This window comes from Corvus hawaiiensis, chromosome 14 (assembly GCF_020740725.1).
Source record: "Corvus hawaiiensis isolate bCorHaw1 chromosome 14, bCorHaw1.pri.cur, whole genome shotgun sequence".
NCBI lineage: Eukaryota > Metazoa > Chordata > Aves > Passeriformes > Corvidae > Corvus > Corvus hawaiiensis.
The window spans coordinates 17,355,420-17,375,000 of NC_063226.1; the positions used below are offsets into that span (position 1 = coordinate 17,355,420).

Sequence of the window (19,581 nt, forward strand, 5' to 3'; positions counted from 1 at the left end):
CTAGCACATATTGGTATTCATAAGATAATAAATGTGAAATGGATTTGATGCTTACCCACCTGAACATTTTTGAGTTAAAAAAAAAAAAAGACTGATAGACAACGCCTTCTCTCTTTTGCAACTAATAAGCTTCTAGTTCATTAAGTTATTACATGCCATTCCTCATCCGACAAATAGAATCCATAATTCAGTTTTTCCCAGAGTTGCACATTCTTTAAGTCTACAGACTAAATCACCAGAGCACATTTTGTCAATGAAGCTTCTGTTTGGTGGGGGAAGGAGGGGGCAGTTAAGTAAAGTAATATGAAATGCAATCCGTTCTTTGTGTCAGAGGTCATTTATTTGCTTCAATATTGCTTTTATTCTATTTATACATTCACTAAATGATGATTATTATGGAAAGTCCATATTCATTGCATTATATTTAAAATATTTTACATTTTGTTGCAGGCTCTTGCACTTGGGAATCTTTAGCATTATCTTGCGAAGTAAACTGTCCTTTTGCAATGAATCCTTGACAATGTATTAGTTCAGCTGTGCATTTACTGAGGGATAAAGGCTTTCTTCTGTGAGCAGTGGGAAAGCCACAAAGGCAAACAAAAAGCCAGCCATGTTCTGCAGCCCTGAACCAAAAGACGTGTCGTTTCCTGAGCCAGAATTGCCCAGCACAGACACAGGCAGCCAGTGACACCTTCAGCATGGAAAGTTATATGGGACTAATTTGTGTCCTAGATCCAAGTTTCCAGCACTGCTCTTCTCACCAGGGCTTGAAGGGGGATGTCTGTGCTCTGCCTTGAGTATAATGTATAGTATCTATTTGTAGAAAATACAACCTGGTGATAAAATGCTTGTCTAGGGAGTGGGATAGAGTGGCCCAGGCTCTTCACAGCTTGCAGTGATTTAAACCCATTTTTGCTGTCCAGAGAAACAGACAATCATGATGGGGGAGAAAAAAGCGGTATGTCCTGCTCTCTCAGCACTGGCATTTGGGTGAATACTCTTCTAAGGGTCCCCCAAGGTTGTAGCTGATGTTCCCAGTGAAATATCACTCCCCAAGGAGGGGTGAGGCTGAAACCTGGGAGGGAGAGCGGAGCAAAGTGCCCTGCAGCATGTTTAGCTCTGCTTTGGGGTGTGGTGGGGGAAGCATTGCATTACCTTCCTTGGGAAGGTGTTGCTCTAACCCTGGGGAGGCTAGAAACTGCCTTCTTCCCTTGTCTCTCCCTCTGCCTTTTTCCTTGCAGTGGAAATTAACGACTGTGAGCAGGCACCATTTTCGCCAGAGGGAGAAGCAGCCGTTCTCTGCCCCAAAGTGTCCAGGGGAGTATATAGTTCAATTTCTGCAGGCATCCAGAAATTAGTGTCACCTCTAGAGGTGAATGAAAGGCAGGGTTAGTCTGAATAAGGAGAGGAATGAAGGAGAGTAGCACTGAGCAGGAATATTCAAGCCTGCACACTACTGGGAGGAACTGCTGAGGAACATTTTAACCAGTCCAGAACAGTCCAAAATGCTCTCACACTGTATTACGGTACTTTAATATGTGCTAGTACTTCTCATTATATTTGTAGTCAATAAATACACAGGTGGTTGTTGCAACTGAAGAATAATGGTGTCCCTGCAAAGCACTGTTTTAAAATGAAGTGGTGTGACATGGTGTTAGGACAACAGTCTAAGGGGGTTACTGTCCATTACAATTACAGACTGTGAATTATAAATGAGAGAACAATGGGAAACATTATTTTAATGGGAAATGTAATAAATGAAGGGGAAGCCAAAAGTCTCTAATTGATCCTTTCCCCAGAGATCACTCAGAGTGGCTCTCCTGCAGAACAATCCATCTTTGAAGAAGATGCAGTGAGTTAGCTTATGTTCAGCCTCTGCAGTGGTCCCTCACAGCTACAGCAGAGCAGGCACCTCTAGACCTACATTGGTGCTCTCTCTTGGGCTTCAAACCCTGCTCTAGGATATATCCTGCCTTCCCAAAATGGGAGTCATGCTGCCGAGGCTATATGAGTGACCTTAGCTGAAATGAAGGCTCTCTAGGCCATCATGGAAATGAGTCAATAATGTTTTTGCCTTATCAAAGCATTTATAAAAACTGATTTTGCTAGATAGCTAGGTAGTGAAATATTCAGTATTCTAATGGAGTTTCTTAACCTGTTGTCACTCTGCTGTGACTGTAGCCTGTGTAATTTGATGAGTCATTTATTACTTTCGTACCTAATATATAAAAAATAGCTATGAGCTGAAAACATTGGAAATATTCACAAGAACCAGAAAAGCAGACTGGTAGCTGTGGGTCTTCTGTAACTGCTGACACCTCCTGAGAGGCCCTTACACTGAATTGATCCAGGACTTTCAAGCTCTTGTTTTATGTTAAAATAAATAAATAAATAAATAAATAAACATATTATCTTTAAGCTTGTTGGTTTTTTACCAGGGAAAATTTTAATGAGAAAGTTTAACTCATCAATGTTAAGTTTTCTATTAATTAGATGAAAGTGATTTTTCCTCTGCATGCAGTTTCTGTTATCTGGCACTCCTGAACTAGTGGGTAGCATTCACAAGTAGTGCTACCCTGCTTTAGTCATTTCAAAAAACAAAAAAAGAAGGTCTAAGAAGTTATTGACTACTATAGCATTTACATTCCGTGGGAAGAAGTAAAACAGACATTTAAGAGCTGCATGTTGTTTCTGTAATTCCAGAACTGGAATAGATATGCTCAGCCTTTCTTTCAGTAACAAGACAATTTATGATTCAAAATAATACATTTGACAGCATAAATGAGAGGTCTGGCCACATCCAGGAACTTAAGCATGTGGTTTTTCTCGTTGTTATAAAAACCAAGCCAAACCAAATTTTCATTCCTGGCCAAACCAACACTCACTCCTGGCCCACTGGCTATTTTTTCGTGCTGGTTGTTTTTTATTTTACAGGCCTATCAAGTGCTGCTATGGAAGTCACTTTTTTCCCTACTGAGTGAATAAATTACAAGTCCTGGAGCAGTGCTCAGTGAGCTGCAATTCTTGGCTGTAATATCTATGAGATATGGTTAAACTGAATGATCCACTGCTCAGAGGAGTGATGGCTTCTTTTACAGCCCTCATGTTCTTGCAGACAGTAAACCATTGAAATAGACCGTGAAGACAAGGGCAAGTTCACCATATTCTCATCTTTTCTGGAGTCTTGCATGTACTTTTGTCTGTGCTGTGGGACACCTTACACCTCACATATTCAGTACTAAGTCTTGGCATTAACAGTGTTGGGTTTCAGTCTGTATTTTGAATATTAAAACTCTGATAATTTCTAGAAAAGTTTGTGCCTCTCTTTGAAGCAGACACAAGCTTCAAAGTCATATGTAAACTATATGTATCGAACCCACTTTTAAAGATGTTATTGTTCCTTCCAGTAGTTCTTTCTCCATCTGCACAGAAAATGTTTTTGCACTTCCAGGCAGACTCTTCTATTTCTACCTCTTAGACACTTAGTCACCTTGTAAATGCAGAGCATTATTGTACAGAAGAAGCTTTTTCACAGACCCCATGACTTTGACAATTGCACTTATTGTAATTTTTTCATCTCTCCTGTCCTTCTTGACAGATGCTGCAGTATTATTTTATCCATTATTCTTACTTGACATTCTCACTTGACCTTCTTACTTCTTACTTGACATTCCTTTGTCATCACTCTGAAGCCAGGCACAAAGAACAGAAGAAGGCTGTGATGGTAGGAAGGGAGAGGCCAGGATTGTTAGCCAGACCTCCCAAAGCAGATGTGCCTGGGCAGGTCTGGGCTGTAACACTGCATTTAAGACAATTGCATTGTGTGTCTATTTAAATGCTAAACAATAACACACATGCTCACAGACTCTTCATGGGTTAAACTTTCATTCATAGAAGCAAGGTGACACTTTTTTATACTCAGGCTGGATATTGTGATTGAAAACCCCCACTCTCAATACCCCCAGCCCCCATCCCAGACTTTACTGGATTTCTACTAGTGAGTAGTATGCTTTATAATCTTACTGGTTTTGTGTATTTAAATACAATGTCTGTCTAGCTACTAATTTTATTTTCCTGTTTAATTTATTCCCCAGATTCTCTGGCCTTCAGTCAATGCACTGGGTGATTAAATTATTATCCCAGTAATGAGGTTTGACACAATCTATGCCAGTTACCTGTGTGACCTGCTAAGTAGGTTAATTGGCAACCCTGAATAATTATCAGCCACCTCATCTTGCTGACTGAGAGTTTGACAATAAATGAAACATAAAAATGCTGAAAAAGACACACAGTTTTTAATTTCAACTTCTGAATTGTTTCAAAGAAACCTTTTAACTAGTTGCTTATTAGTAAAATGCAGTAATTGAAAAAATATCTTGTGAACATACTGGTTGTATTAATATATAGATGTTTGCTCCTGTGCATCAGCACAGCTTCCTAGAGGAAAAAGAACTCTGTGACATTAGATGAACAGGTCCCTCTATTCTGCAAATTGCCTATATAAGTGAATTGTTGCATCCTCAGAGACACTGCTCAAAAATGAGGAAAATTCAAGAAGTCAAAGTGATATTTGTGGTGACATTGCAAGGATTATGTTTTAATGCTTTTCTGTGAAACCTTGAGAACTAGAAATTAACTTTATTTTTCAATGAGAGCTGTGATCCTTCTATTCCCATTTCTGAGGAAAGAGAGTTAAGAAAAATAAATATGGTACCTGGTGATGCTGACTTGTATTGTGTATCTAATATTTTCTACTTTGTTCATTTCTGAAAAGCCAGAATGGTATTTCTTTCTGCCCTAGAAAGTGTAAAATTGGAGCTTAGAGAGGAAGAATGGACTCTTATGAACGAGAAGATGGATTAAAAATACATGAGATTTAAAAGTGGGGTCTTTTCACAAGATAATCAGCTCAAATTAATGGTTCAGAACCACGGATTTAGTCAGACTTCCTCCAAAATCATTCCTCTGCCCTGGCCAGAAATCCCACCAAAACTTGGGGTAGAAAGAACAATCGAAGAGTCCATTTCTTGTTATCAGCAGTTAATGACTGCAAAACAAAGTGTCTCCAGAGAGGGACTTTGGAGAGCCCCATCCCAGGGGGAGAGGAGGAGCTGCTCTGCCCTATCCTCAGGCACTCCTGTGGCACAGCTGGTGGTCCTGAGCTGGTCCTTCTATGCTGGGACCCTGCAGCCTGCAAGCACAAGTACACTGATGGAACCACACAAATAAGTACTAAAGGCATAGTAATTTTGGTCCAATTAAATCTGGTTATCATGTGCCATCTCTCACAAAATTTCAGCATGATTTTCCAGCAAATAAAAGCTTGCAACGTCCCGATGTCCCATCCCCTCTGGCTGCCACTGACATCCCTCTTCTTCAGCTTCTGTGTTTGCAAAAAATAGGTTTCCATTTCTAAGCTCATTCCATAAAGAAAAGCAGAGTGTGCAGTCTTCTGTGTCCAGAATGGATTCTTCAAGTAGATAACCAATCCAAAGCCATTCTATCTTTCAGTTTGTTGTCTTATAGGCTTTAAAGTGGGGTGGCATAATTTAAGAGAAGATACTGATGAAATCATTCAAACCTGAGTCTGAACAAGTCAGAAGAGCTCAGCTTTTGAGAGAGTGAGTCACGTTGAAACCAAGCATATGCTCAAGCGTTTTTCTGGATCGTGGCCATATTGAACTATAATGACTTAAATGGATTTACTCCCCAGACAAATTTACCCTTTCCTTTCCTCCTACCCACACATACATTTGCACCTCAATCAATCACTTGTGTCTCCTTCTATTTCCTGCATCCTACTTTTATTACAAACTTTATGACTTGTTTAATCTCTTCTAAGCATGGCTTTATTTCCTCTATTGGTTTCCTTGATGATTCATCATCAGGGCTTTTTTGTCTCCACCTAAACGTTTTCAATTTTACTGTAGAAATTTAATAAAAACAAAATTGTTAAGGCTTGTTAAAGGAGTTGTGTTGTCTTTTTGTGCTCCTTCATCTAAGCCCCTTCCTCCCCATATAAAGAAAAGGTGTTGAAGATGCACATCAGGTGGAACTACTATCTACAAATGGCAAAAAAAATATCTTGCAGCTCTCTTTCTGTGGATTTTTTTCCCCTACGTGTGGTCTTTATGTATAAAATTATAGGCATTTAGATGTCAGGTAGCAGAAGAGGGAAAAATAAAATAGAAGAAGCATTGTAGCAAAATACCAAAGAACTGATGCATTGGTGGTAGTTATAAGGTGTTTTATTTCTCAAGAATTGCACAACTTTATAAGGGTTTTACCACACCTGATAAAAAATTAAGGGCTGCTCCTATTTTGCAACTCATTACCCATTGCTTGTTGATTACATAAGTGTTTTTAAATGAAGGAGCACTGTGAGGTCCTGTGAGAAGCTAAGCTGACATGACTTCTGTCTTTCCTTTTATTAAGATAGTCAATAGCTCGGTTGTAAGGAACAGAATTGCTCTTTGTGACTGTATCAGACATTCTTTTGGGAGAGCTAGCTAAAATTTGAGAGCAGAAAAGCATTTCTGGAAAAAAAACCCAACAACCCGGCATGCCAGACAAATCAATAAGTGGATGGAGCCGAGTCTGAGACTTTTGGGTTGGGTTAGAACCTAAATCAAGACTGTATTGACTCTGCAAAGCCTGTATTTTTAGGGGTGCCTATATCAAAATCAATATTGCCTTCCTGCTTTATTTGATCACTTCTATGCCTTTGTGCAAGCAAATCCATTTTACAGTTGTATTTCTTTTCTAGAGCTAAAGTCTTCTATTTGGTATGTGTGGCCCATGTACTGTGGCTCTGTGTAAATTAACAAAAGGTGGATTGTGTGTGGTATCTGTCACCAGTGTTCTCTACTGATGACATTTGCAAAGGAAATGAAATATCTCTGTAATTTCTTTGATGCATAATTTATGTACAACTCCTATATGTGAGTTCTCTACATGCTGTTCACCATTACCTCAGAAATAACTGGTTTATTTTCTGGAAAAGGGACACAAGCATACACTGATCATCAGAATCCCAGAGCATAAACAGTGGGCTTTAATGATCTAATGCTTTGCATTTATGCAGCTTCCCATCCAAGATCTTCTTATTGTTCTAATGTGTCCAATATATACATTATTTAAATGCATCCCAGCTTTGTGAAAGGTGTCTGCCCAGGGAGGTGGTGGAGTCACCGTCCCTGGATATTTAAAAAATGACTGGATGTGGCACTCAGTGCCGTGGTTTAGTTGATGAGGAAGTGTTAGGTCATAGGTTGGACTTGATGATCTCAAAGCTCTTTTCCAACCTTGTTCATTCTGTGACTCTATGATTCTGTAGGTTTTGTAGTCCTGTTTTGCAGTTAAAGCTGCAAGGACAATTCAAATTTTACCTGTCTATGCTTTAAGTTAGGTAAGAATCTTGTGCTTGTGCACTTGGCTAAAGTGTTTGGATGGGTCCTGACTGTTAGGTAAGCTCAGCTGGGCTTAATATTTTAAGAAGAATTTTATTGTTCTTGAACTATTTGTAATCTTGAATGATTGTTCTGAACTATTGTTCAGAACTAGTTTGTGTTGGCCACCTCAGAGTGTACCCAGTGACAGCCTGTATCTTTGTTCACCTGCATATACAGAGTTGCCCTAAATAAATCTGAAAATGAGACTTGTCTTTGAACATTTAGAGTGGAGTTGATGCAGTATTAGTTTGCTATAAAGCCACTGAAAAATCTGAACCTGGCCTCCAAATTTAAACCATCAAGCACACCATGCCCAGGCCCCCTGCATTCTGCAGGTTTTGGAATTAAGAAGCACTGCTAAAATTTTACTTAACTGTTTTTTAGGGCAAAACCTCTGCATTCCTTATGGTAGAAAAATGCATCTATCACAGGTAACATTTCCTCTGATTTTTTGCTTGTGCTACCAGCCTTGCCTTATCTGTCCTGAAAGTACTCTGTGTGTGGTATTTATGAAATATTATCCAGGTATGGTATTTAATCTCTTTACAAGAGAGAAAAAACCACAATGCTCTTACTCAGCAATTCCATCTGAATAGTGCTTCTGTGATCCGATTTTCCACCTCTTGGTACAACCAAATTACTACTTCAGCAAAACTGTCTGCAGTGCCAACACACACACAGATGAAGTCATAATAGCAGTTCATTTTACACATGCATATGCACAATCCTCCAAATGGCCTTCCTAAGAATAGAAGTTTGAAAAGCTCCTTGATAACGTGAGTGTGAAAGGGGTTTTTGTACAATTGATATTTGCATTCTGCTTGCTGCTTGGTATTGATTGCATCTGCTTCTGCAGGATATAATGTATATTTAACTGTATAAAATAAGTATATTAGGTACTAGACCTGTGCTTCCAATAAAAGGAAAATTCTGGATTAATAGCTGTATTTTCCATTTTTTTTTTTTTTTAAAATACATTCAATATCTCAGAGTTAACATCAAAATTCTTCCAGAGTTAGAAGAAATAAATTCAGTCTTCTGGGTAAAACAATCCCTATAGGGCTGGTGAAACTCAAGCTTTAAAATTGTATGCATTGTAAGAATGATAAAATGCTTAAGAAAAGACAGGTAAAATATAGGAATGCTTGAAGGACTGGAGATGGCCTAAAAATATGTGTTTGTAATTCTGGTTTAGGTAAATTGTAAAGGTAGGAAAAAATTAAGTTGTTTATAGCTATATAATAATGATGTTCTATAATGAAGCGTTCACTGCAGGTAGAGATGAGAAATGTAATGAGCACACCTTTTCCTGATGGATTCCTTTGTAAACCTCACATCGTGGTGTGTTTCCACAAGGTACTGAAAGTGCAGAAACTCTCTTCATAAAGGAAAACCTTCATGGGCAGCCACCCTTGTTTCCTACAACTTGCCCCTGAGACAAAATTTGTTCAAGGAAAGTTTCAAAAAAGAAGGCAGGTTTGGTGTCTGAGTCCCACATAAGAAAGGGCTGAGTAAAAAGAGCATTTCAGCTTCCTCTACCCCACACTGGATACCAGTTATTGCCACATCTGTGCCACCTCTGCATTTTGTGGGGCCACTTCTATGAGGCAGATCAATGGATTGATCCCTGTTAAGAGCAAGCAGGCAAAAAGATCAATTAACACACTGAATAAAATTTCATAAAATAAATCAATTTGCACCACCAAAGGAGGAATTAAAAACTGGTGGGCGATCTCACCATTTGGGCTTGAAAAAAATAGACCTGTTCTGATATGAAACAGCATGACTTCAATAAATAGCAATTTAGGAATCCCTTTGGCTCCTGAGAATACAAAAGAAGTCCAGTAGCCAGCAAGGTACCTTCACTGTGCTTTACATACCAGTAAACAATCTGGACTGAATAGGGCACTGTCCAGCTTTATATAACAACTGCAAAGAGTTGAAAATAGCTGTAATTCTAATGAACACCTTTTAACTACAATCAATTTCATCTTGTGAGGTCTTCATGACAGATAAAGAGCAAATTACTGGTACACATTAACAACTTGAGAAGCAAATAGTCCCATTAAAATATTTTGCCAGTGTTCACAAACCATTGCTTCCCAGAACTCCATCCCTGTCAAATAAATAACTTTTTGTTCCCTATTAAATATGGAGAGCGCAGGTTACTATGGTGATCAACAGAACACAGAATAAACTCTGATTCATCATAACTGCCACATTCTAGAGGAAAAAAATATCTGAAAATCCACTTGCAGTTTCAAGCTGGATCTCTGAGAAATGTTTTGAGAAAACAAAATGATTTTATGATGTCCAAGTAACACTAGGTGAAGTATCATAAAAAATGGAAGTGTTCCAGCAGTGTGCCCCTTCAAATAAGAGTGTTTCTAGTCTGCAACATTTTAAAACTCATGATCACAAGCCTTAGGTTTTTTTGTCTTTTTATTCTAATCAATGAAACATATAGAACCGTGCTGGGAATGCTATGGGCCACATTGCTGTGGACGTACATCTTCATCTGGGTCAGGGACACCCTGGCCTTTGCCTGTGGTGTTCTTTGTGTGCCAGTGGTTTACAGTCCCATTCACTCCATGTTTTATGTTCAAAGGGTGGAATCATTGACACTGGGCAGGGACTGCTTTGATGCCAGTTCTGGAGGCTTCACTCTTTTGATGAATATGAGACCCATGCTTTTAATTGCACTTATCTGCATTCATTGCTGACTTTTCACTACCAAGGCTTAGGAAAGCAATGAAGTAGCATTGGGAAGTAGCATATATACATCTGCTTTCTTAGTAATCTGTCTTTAATATTTGTCATCAAGACCAGTTTTCTCAAATACCTGCAATGAATTCCACACCACAAAATGAAATGCTATAGTTATTTTTGGTCATCCCCAGGTTTAGTTTAATAAAACACAACTTTGATTGCCTCAGTCTTATTGCATGTGTTGCAGTGCTAGGTTTGGTTTAGCAAGCTGCAGCTTTCCTGGAGAGCTCAGCGGGGCTGCTTAGGGCAGGGCAGCCATTCTGTCCTCCTGTAGTCCTTTTTGGATGGCCCTGAGCTCTTACTCTGGCTAGCTATCAGCTCAGCAACACAGTGATGGCAAAGGAAGAGAGAAGGGTCCTTCCATGAGGGCTTCAGAGGACCTTTAATGGTTACACCTTGTCCCAGTGATCCTCAGAGGCAGAGAGACCTCGTGATCTGGGAGCAGGGGGGTTTTGTCAGGGGCTCGGGGCGGTCCATGGGCAGAGTTGGGGTACAGGAACCAATAAGAAGAACCTGAGGGAGTGGCCAGGGCTAGGGGCAAGGAACAGGGGGGGAACAATGTGGGATAAGAAACGCAATGGGTAAACAGATCACCACAATTGCAGTGCAAGTCAGAACCTTCTGCTGGTCTTCGCAGTGGCATTGAAATGGTTTAGGAGCAAGGAAGGCAGTCTAGAGCTAACACAACTGAGTGGACCTTGAAAACAGCCACTTGCTGCATGGCTTTAGATTACATGCCGTTTGATTTTACATATTTCAGCTTCTTCTAGCCTCAGTACTACATTAGATCTGCAAAATATCCAAATGAATTAAACAGAAAGATCTCCTAGTAGCTTGCATGATGACCTTCAGGACTCAATGCTGACAAGTCCCCAAAATTTCTATTCACATTCATTAAGACCTGAGGAGCAGCATTGAGATGAGTGTCTGGTTTTTTCCTACTCTATCCATTCAGTCTACTAAATAAGAGTATCTCCTTCTGTTACCCCTGATATGTTTTTGAGAGAGATAATAACCTACTTTTTAATTGTAGGGCTGCACAAGGGACAAAGTGAAAGTGATTAAAAAAAATTGTCGTCCATTGTAAGAGGCTTCTAACTACACTCTAGAGGTTTGAAGCCCTACACAGTTATTATCTGGCTGGACTTTTTGTATCAGTTTTATTTCTAGTCCCAGACATTCATGGTAGTGAATGTAAGTCACGCAAAACTCGTGCAGCATGAAAGTCATCCATAGCCCTTACAGCTCAAAAGGACATGCCTGTGGGTTCACAAATATACGAAGCCTTTCCCTCAAAAGGATGGAAAGAAGGAGATTCAAAGGCTGGTAAAATCCAGAGCCACAGCTTTTATCATTTGATGATGGTACAGAGGATGTTTCCTTCCCAGCTGAATCATGCTCACCACTCCCCATCTCATATGGGGAAGCTCTCCTTTGATACCTGTGAGAGAATTGAAGACTCTTGTGTCTTCCATATATCTAAGGTGGGGAGGGGAAGAGAGACATAGAGAGTCAGAGGGAAAGAGGTATTTTCTTTCACATTTCATATTATTGACAGCCTTTTCTGAATTTCTTAAGCGCTTCAGAACAAAGAATAAAGTTTTGTTTTTTTTTTTTCTTAGAGGCATGTTGTAATTCAAACAAAAATCAATTCAGCAAAACCATCTGTTTTATGTCTTGGATTAGGTTTTATAATCTGTAGAATCCAGGAACCCAGTAACTCAGAAGGTAACAAGCATCTTTGTTATTCTGCACATGTGATCTTTGTTATTCTGCACATGTGCATTACAAAGTAACTCTTATTTTTAACCTCCAACTAAATGTGTCACTCTGGTGTCATTCCCCTAATTTATCACTTCTCCCCAGCATGGCTGCCTTTTGTCTTTAAAATGTCATATTAAATATCATCAGCATTTGCAATCTTCTGGACAGAACATTTAAAGTTGAAGTAGTTGGTGTCGATATATATGGACACTGAAATGGAGCTTCAATAAAAATCTATATGGACAATTAGTGCAGTACCAGCTCTTCTCTAACCCAAATGTCGTTCTGCATTATGGCCTGGCTGGTGTGACTGCATCACAACTAAGCCATAACTTCTAAAAGTACATTTCAATTTCGCCTTTACTTAAAAAAAAAAGAAACCTCACAAAATGTAGTTGCCCACTAACAGCTTTAATAAAGGGCTCTATATCTCATGTGTGTGACTAATATCTCTGTATGCCTAATAAATTCTGTGACAACAGTATAATCACTCCTGATAACTGTGGGTTTTGAGCTGAAGAAACACCTGGATAACAGAGACCTGATGAAGTGCTGAGACTAAATCTCCTCTTGTGGCTCACAAGCAGCAGCCCTTTATGGGCTGAGTATGCCCTGAACTCGAGTAGATACAAATGCTTGTGTAATGCTCTGTCTGTGCTTCCCTAAGCAATATTCTGCATAAATATGTATGCATTGCTATTTTTACCTGGCATGATCATGGAAAGCAAGTACAGTAAGTATATGAACATGCCCAAAAATGACTCAGGTTCCATCTCAGAAAGCAATCCAGTATTTTTTTTCCCACATTCCTCCAAAAGGAAAAAAATAAAAGTTCAAGTAATCAACAACTGTTACTTTTACCACACTGTAGACAGAACACATGCTTAAACCCCTGGATTAAATTTCACATCTAGTTCTTAGTTTTGCTGCTGTTTTGTTCTTACTGTATTTGAGCAGGTAAATTGTCCTTCCAACTCTGCGACTCTGAACAGATATGAAATTTCCCAGCTGGACAGGCAGCAGAGGCTACACACAAGAATGACAGGAAGGCAATCAGGCACAATGGTAAGCCAGATGAGAGGGCCATTAACGAAAATCTGGATCACTTTGACCACACTATCTTCAGGGGCTGCTGTTAATAATTTTTGCTTGGAATTATGTTCTCCAGTATAAATTATAGGGGATGAAAATCATAAAGAATACTACTAAAGAACATTTGATGAGGCAAGTCGGTACCCTAGTGAGAGATTTCAATAAAAGTGATTTCTTGCCAGGGATAAGCTTCAAAGCAAGGGCTGTGCACACTCTTTCAGGTGGAGAAACCAATGCTTTTTGGAAAGAACAAAAATCGACCAGCTGCTGCGGCTCGAGCTCGAGGTGGGTTTGCTAAGAATGAAGATAAAGGTAGACACCAAATTTTTAAGCAGACGCTTTCAGCCTTTGTAACTTTCCACGTCAAAGCAGGTGCTGACACAGGCCCAGGATGAAAATGCTTTAACAATGACTTTCCATTCAGGAACTTCAGCTTAAAAGTCACACAAACTGTGAGGGTAAAATGCAGATGGTGGTGCCTCAGACTGTGGGTTTGGCTGTTCTGTGCAGGATGCTGGGTGTGTTCAGCATCACAGTTCTCATGGGGAAGCATGGCAAGTACCTGCTGGTATTCCCTCCTGAGGGAATGTTGGCTTCTCCTGCCACAGGTCAGCCTTTCTGTCCAGCCTCCTCCCTGTTCCTCACTTGAAGATCACAGGCTGCAATTCTGTCAGTGCTTCACTTGGGAAAGCACCAAGACAAGAGGAATGGAGTTTTGTTTCCCTGCTCATTCTGTGATAATTCCTTGATGAACTTGGAAATGGTGTTATCATAAAAGGCACCTTTGCTATCTGGATGTGCACTGGTGGGACTTCAGGAATCAGTTGTGACAACTGTTTCACTGGAGTGACTCTGTGAGGAGACACACTTTTAGTTTGAGTGGTAGGCATGTTTTTTTCCCCCCCTTACTTAGTTTGTAAGTCCCTCTAAGCTTTTCTCATACATAAATTTTATTCCTTATTTCCATCTGATCTCCTTCAATGATCATTTGAACTTTTCCCTAGTTTATGAATCCAAAATGATGCCCCAAAGTTATCGCTGTGGCCTGAGGCAGGGATGTTGCACCAATCAGCATTGCCAGTATCCTGAATCTCAGGATAACACTCCCCCACAATCCACACTCACACCCTTAAAACTGTCCTCCCTTTTGTCTTTATTTTGTACCACACATGTTCTTTTGCAGAAAGGGAACTTTTTTTTCTTTCCTTCACCATTTGTAAGGTGTTTGAACCTCTGTTCATGGGGAACTCAGTAGATGCTTAGCTCTTACACAAGATTCTTCCACTGTACATTAAAACTTAGGCCACCAGTTTCCTAGGAACCAAGAGCCCTGGAGCATGGGTGGTTCAGGAATGTCTGCCTGAGCCCACTCTTTTTGCCTTTGAGCACCCACACACGAGTATTATAATTAAGTGCCTTTCCCAGTATATGGGGCAGTGCTGGATGGGCACACAGCACATTTACCAAGCTGAAGCTCATGCCCTGGAGCAAACCCGAAGAGTTCCCTTCTCCTTCACACCTTCCCCAGGGAGCTGGTACCACAGAGACACCAAAGGGGTATTTTGTGGAGTACTTGGTAAGTTTTAAGCTTATTCCTTAGCTCTGTGGTAGAATGAGTGCACTTAGACCAGTGTTCTTTTGAGTGTCTTGCAGATTAATTTTTATTCCTTGCCAATGCATGGAATACTTAGCCAAGTAAAGCAGAAGAGTGTTCACTTCAATTTTTTTCACAGCAACTCTCCTGTAGTAAAAACTCTTGAAATAGCTGGATGGTGCAAAACCAGCCCTTTCTTCCCACTACTAACACTTGCAAAAAACAAAATCATCCTTTTCTCCTTCTGACATACAAATAATTGCTGTTGTATTTCACATTGTCTTGATCAAGAATGAAAGTTAATTCTCTAAAATGTAATTTAAAGGCAATTAGAGATAAATGCTCTCAAAAATCCTATTAAAAATGATGGAAGCTCCAATTTTACACTGCCTATTTTAGAATACTTAAAAAAAAAGTGAGTGCAAAGTCTATACCCAAAGAAATTACATTTTAAGAGTGAAACTAATAATATATCTATTTAGTTTTAAACATTAATTCACTAAGGATGGATTTCACCATGAGTACAACATTCTGCAATTACAATATTTTATATTTAACTCCAGTGAATATCTCCTTCCTGCTTTGTAGAAACTCATGTTGATACAGAAGGAGGAAAAAAAGAAACAGTTTCTGGAGTGATCCATCTATATGGAGAGCTGAATTTAATTAATTGGAAGCTCATTTATTACTGAGCTATAACACTTCTGATAGGATTGTAGGGATCATTCCAATAAACACTCTATTGCTCTTGAAGCAGGAAATAATTAGCTTTCAGTTCTGACCAAAATAAAGAAAAGTAGTCCTGGCAGAAGCAGAATCTGAATTTCTGCTTCCAAACACTATTATATACTTAACAAAAACTTAAAAAAACCCAAAAGAGGTGGATGGAGTCAGATCTTGAGAGCTCCTCAAATGGTGCATTTTTTTTGGCATTTTTGAGTCACTGCAGTTTCTTCTTCAGAGCAGAAGGTCTAAACAGGATGCCCAGAGCCCTGCTGTGCCTCCTGAGAGGTGCTGGGTAGCTCCTGCATGAGCCTGTATAGGGGAGCCTCGATGCTGGAGCCCCTGGGGACAGGGAAGCAGCCATTCCGACCTCCTCTCCTGTCCTGACTGGCATAGAATGAGATATATTTTCGCTCTGTTTTCCCACATTCCTTGGCAAGTAGCTCAGAAGTCATCCCTAGCAGCACAGAAGTGCCAATTCTATTAACTCCTGCCTGATACTAAAGGCATGTCTTAGACTCTGGGTCCCAAATTGGTTTCAGCCTTTCTCTGCTTCTTTTATAGGCAAGATAGTAGAATAATATTCAGGATTATTTTTAATGAAGATTAGGCAGGAGATGATCTACAGTAAAGACTATGAATTATGTGATATCAAGGAAAGTAATCTATATGAAGATGTCAATTTTATATTAAATAGTCACATATCTGTCTGTGACATATCAGGACCTGTAAGATAGAAAAGAGCCTACATAAAAGTGCAGATCCATATAAAAGTAGAGATAGTCAATAACTTTCATTTAACAGAAAAATGGTAATTTTTAAAAATTGCTGCTTATATCTCTTCTAGTTCTGACATATTTTCCATTTGGTAAGGAACTAAAGAAGTTCCAAAAGAAGTCCTGACATATTTCCTAAGAGTCATTTTTCTTCAATACCTGTCTTGGTTTTATTATGTTCTACATCACTCCAGGACAGCTGGGTTGCAGCAGCACAATTCCTCAGCACCGTGCTGGATCAGGCTGGTGTGTGGCACACACTTGGCTGTAGCTCACAGCTCTGACATTCTGACACAGCCTCACATGATTTAGGGCTTCAAGGACCCTGTCAGAGAAGGGGTATTTATGCCCAGAGGAGAGGAAGGGTTGTAGATGAGCAGGTTTCTAATTCTTGGCTTTCACTCCCAACCCCAATCCACTTGTATTTAGAGTACTTGTGTGGAAATGTTCCAGTGAAGGCACCTTCTTTCCCCTGAGGGCAAATGCAAAATTGTGTTATAACAATGCTGGAATTAATCTGAGTAGCTGGAAGGTCAGGAGGGAGGTCTTCACTTCAGAAAGGGAAATATGATTAAACTCCTCCTTGGACAAGTGCTTTGATTTCTTCAGAGGACCTGTGGGAGATCCCTGATGCCAAGATCCTTCAGAGGCCCTGGTCTCAGTAATGTCACTTAGATGACAAGGCAACTTGAAAGTAACAATTGCTCCTTTGACCTGGCGTTCAGCCACACATTCAGGATGTTGCAGGGTTTTCTGCTTAGAAGAAATATGTGTGCAAGGCCAATAGCTCTTTGAAGAAGACCTGTTATTATTTTCAGAGAACACAGTCCTATTTCCCTGAATGCTGAAGGAATCAAACAAAAACTATTGTCTTTGCTCTCAGCTTCTGCCTTTTTATGCTGGCCTGCCAGGCTGTAAAGTGCTCTCATGTGTTTTCTCTCTCTCTCTCCAGCTTTTCTCAAGTCTGCATCACAGAGAGGTAAAGCTGTGGGTTCCCTCTCTCATTTGCCTATAGGTTTAAAAACACATTGCCTACACAATAACATTATCCTCTGCCTCTGTTAACAAAGGTCAAGTGTGACCCTCGTGGCTTTGTTTTGGCAGGAAATGTGCTGAGGAGTTATTCCATCACCTTTCATCACTGGTGGTGGTTATGCCCTCCAGTTTTAACTCAAAGCTGTTGTAAGAGTTATTACAAGAACTGCCCTGGACCACCAGTTACAAATCTGTTGAAAATAAATTCCCAAACCATGGAATTGAGGAGGTCCAGTATTCTGACCATGCCTCTTTTGCAGACTGAACATTTCCTTCAACTGGCAGGATTTTCTTCAAAGACATTCAGTTTCTTGACACAGTTGTTTTCATTTGTTGACACCTAGATATTTACCAACATTTCATTATGAATAAAAATGGAAAAGCCAGCTGGGTCATATCCCTCACATTGAACCCCCTTTTCTCTTGATTTTCAGAGTGTGAGAAAGTGCATGTTTTGGGTTTTTTTTCATGAAAAACCAAGGTTATTCACATTCCGATCTGACTGTGGTATAGTGAAAAACATGGCTACCTGAGGCTTTCCTGGATCACTGAAATGATTTTGGAGGCAAATATATTTTTATTATTATACCAGTATTGGTTTGTGCAGTATTTCTGTGCTATATAGTGTTATTAATACTCTGTGCCCAACTTCACAGGTTGAAGCAGCATATTTTCCACGGTGGTGGTGGAGTAGTATGTTTTTTATTTCTAAATTTGTGTTTGAAGGAAACACTGTAAAGAGGTGCCACAGTTCATGGCAGGGCATAGACGGTTTTGTTAGAAAAAAAGACTCTTTACTTTTGCAGCTTCTGAGCTGTTATACATAAGTTTGTATCTGTGTTGCCAAAATCCCCTCAACCCCATTTCTTAACTTACCTAGTTTTACATGCAGCTGTGGTAGAATTCTGTTCTTTTTGGTGAAAGAGAAAGAAGATGAACATCTTTATATCACTGCTGCCCTCCCAACAGGTTGTACCATTCTATGGGACAGATATTTATATGTTTTCCTCAGAGGAAAATACTTAAAGAAGCTATAACTTGCCGTGGTAATCTCAGCTCACTTGCTTTCCTAGCTTTCTCCAAGGCAGTGGAGTTCTGGTGGGATTACAGCTGCATGTCCACCTCCTGTGTTTCTGGGGTTTGGACAGGCACCATTTGTTACAATACAACTCAGCACCCCCAGACATCTAACATTGAATGGACAAGACAGAATCCCAATTTGAAGGGGAAATGTTGACTTTTTGTTCAAGTGTTTAGGTAAGAAGTACCTGATTTGGCAATAAATCTGCTAACTATTCTTTTTGCTTCATGAGCACTTCAACTATTAATCACTCTGACCCCAGACTATCCTGAACAGTCTTTGCATGGCTGGTAGTGTAGAAGGAATTGATTTGGCATAGATTGGTAGTTAAATTTGTTTTTTTCATCAAGAAAGTTCAATTTTTGCAGAGGGTTGCCTCTTTCCAGACTGGACAAGTTCTGAGCAAACTCAAAAGCTGATGAAATTTACTTTGAACTAAGCCCCATCTGATGAAACTGAACAGCAGAACCAGGGGTTGGCTGTAAACAGCTCAGAAATCTTTACACCTGCCAGAGGCACTTGGCTGGAAATGTCACTTTCCAATTTTTTTTCCAGTTCTCTCTTAATTTCCCTTGAAAACTCAGTGCAGTTGTACTTTAACTCATCTGTAGTGTTGAGATTGTGAAATTAATGAGAAATCATGCATTCTGGATGCAAGAAAGTTGTGCCTTAAAAACTCTCACACTAGTGAGGTTTTAAGGTCTTTCTCTACCTTTTTTCTTCCCAGGAATTTCCTACCATGGCTCCTCTTCCTCAGGCTGCCAAGCAGCTGCCAAGGCTTGGACATGTCCAGTGCTCCTCTGAGTGGGCTGGTGTCTGTTTGGGTCCTTCCAGCTTGGGGCTGTGCTCCCTCTGCTCTGCCCTTCTTTTCCCCCTGGACTTCCAGAGGTGGAGTTTTAGTGGTGACAGCTGTTTCTTCCGTAGCTCATCCATACCCAGGAAATGCAGGGAGGCAGATACCAGTGTTTCCATGTGATTTAGTATGCATGTGAGAAGAAGATTTCTCTTTGTAGCTAGCAGAGTGGAAGAGTGAGGTAGGATTAGTATTCTTGACCTGCACTTGTGTAGAGATGGAATAATTCTTTATAAAATGTAAGGGATGGGGTTTAATGGGCAGTTGTGTGTATATCTTAATTAATCTCTTTGCCAATTAAAAGATGGAAGTTCTAATTAAGATGACCCCAAAGCAATTATTCAGACTTGTGTATTTACATTAATTGGACTACCAAAGCATTAAGAGTAAGATTATGACTTTGCAGATGGCACAAAGTCAATTTCCTTCTTGAAGCACCTCAC

The 19,581-nt window shown here is 39.9% G+C and overlaps 1 long non-coding RNA gene across 14 annotated transcripts in view; it reads left to right on the top strand.

The window, feature by feature from the left end:
• The window catches only part of LOC125333040, a 181,655-nt gene that overhangs the window by 18,551 nt on the left and 143,523 nt on the right, over positions 1-19,581 (top strand). For 5 of the 14 annotated variants that reach the window (XR_007206739.1, XR_007206726.1, XR_007206727.1 and 2 more), the window contains one exon: positions 451-5,967. The exons of the other annotated variants lie outside the window; for them this stretch is intronic. This is a non-coding gene — a long non-coding RNA (uncharacterized LOC125333040). Of the gene's footprint in view, positions 1-450; positions 5,968-19,581 lie in introns of those variants that run through there. 14 annotated transcript variants of the gene reach the window in all.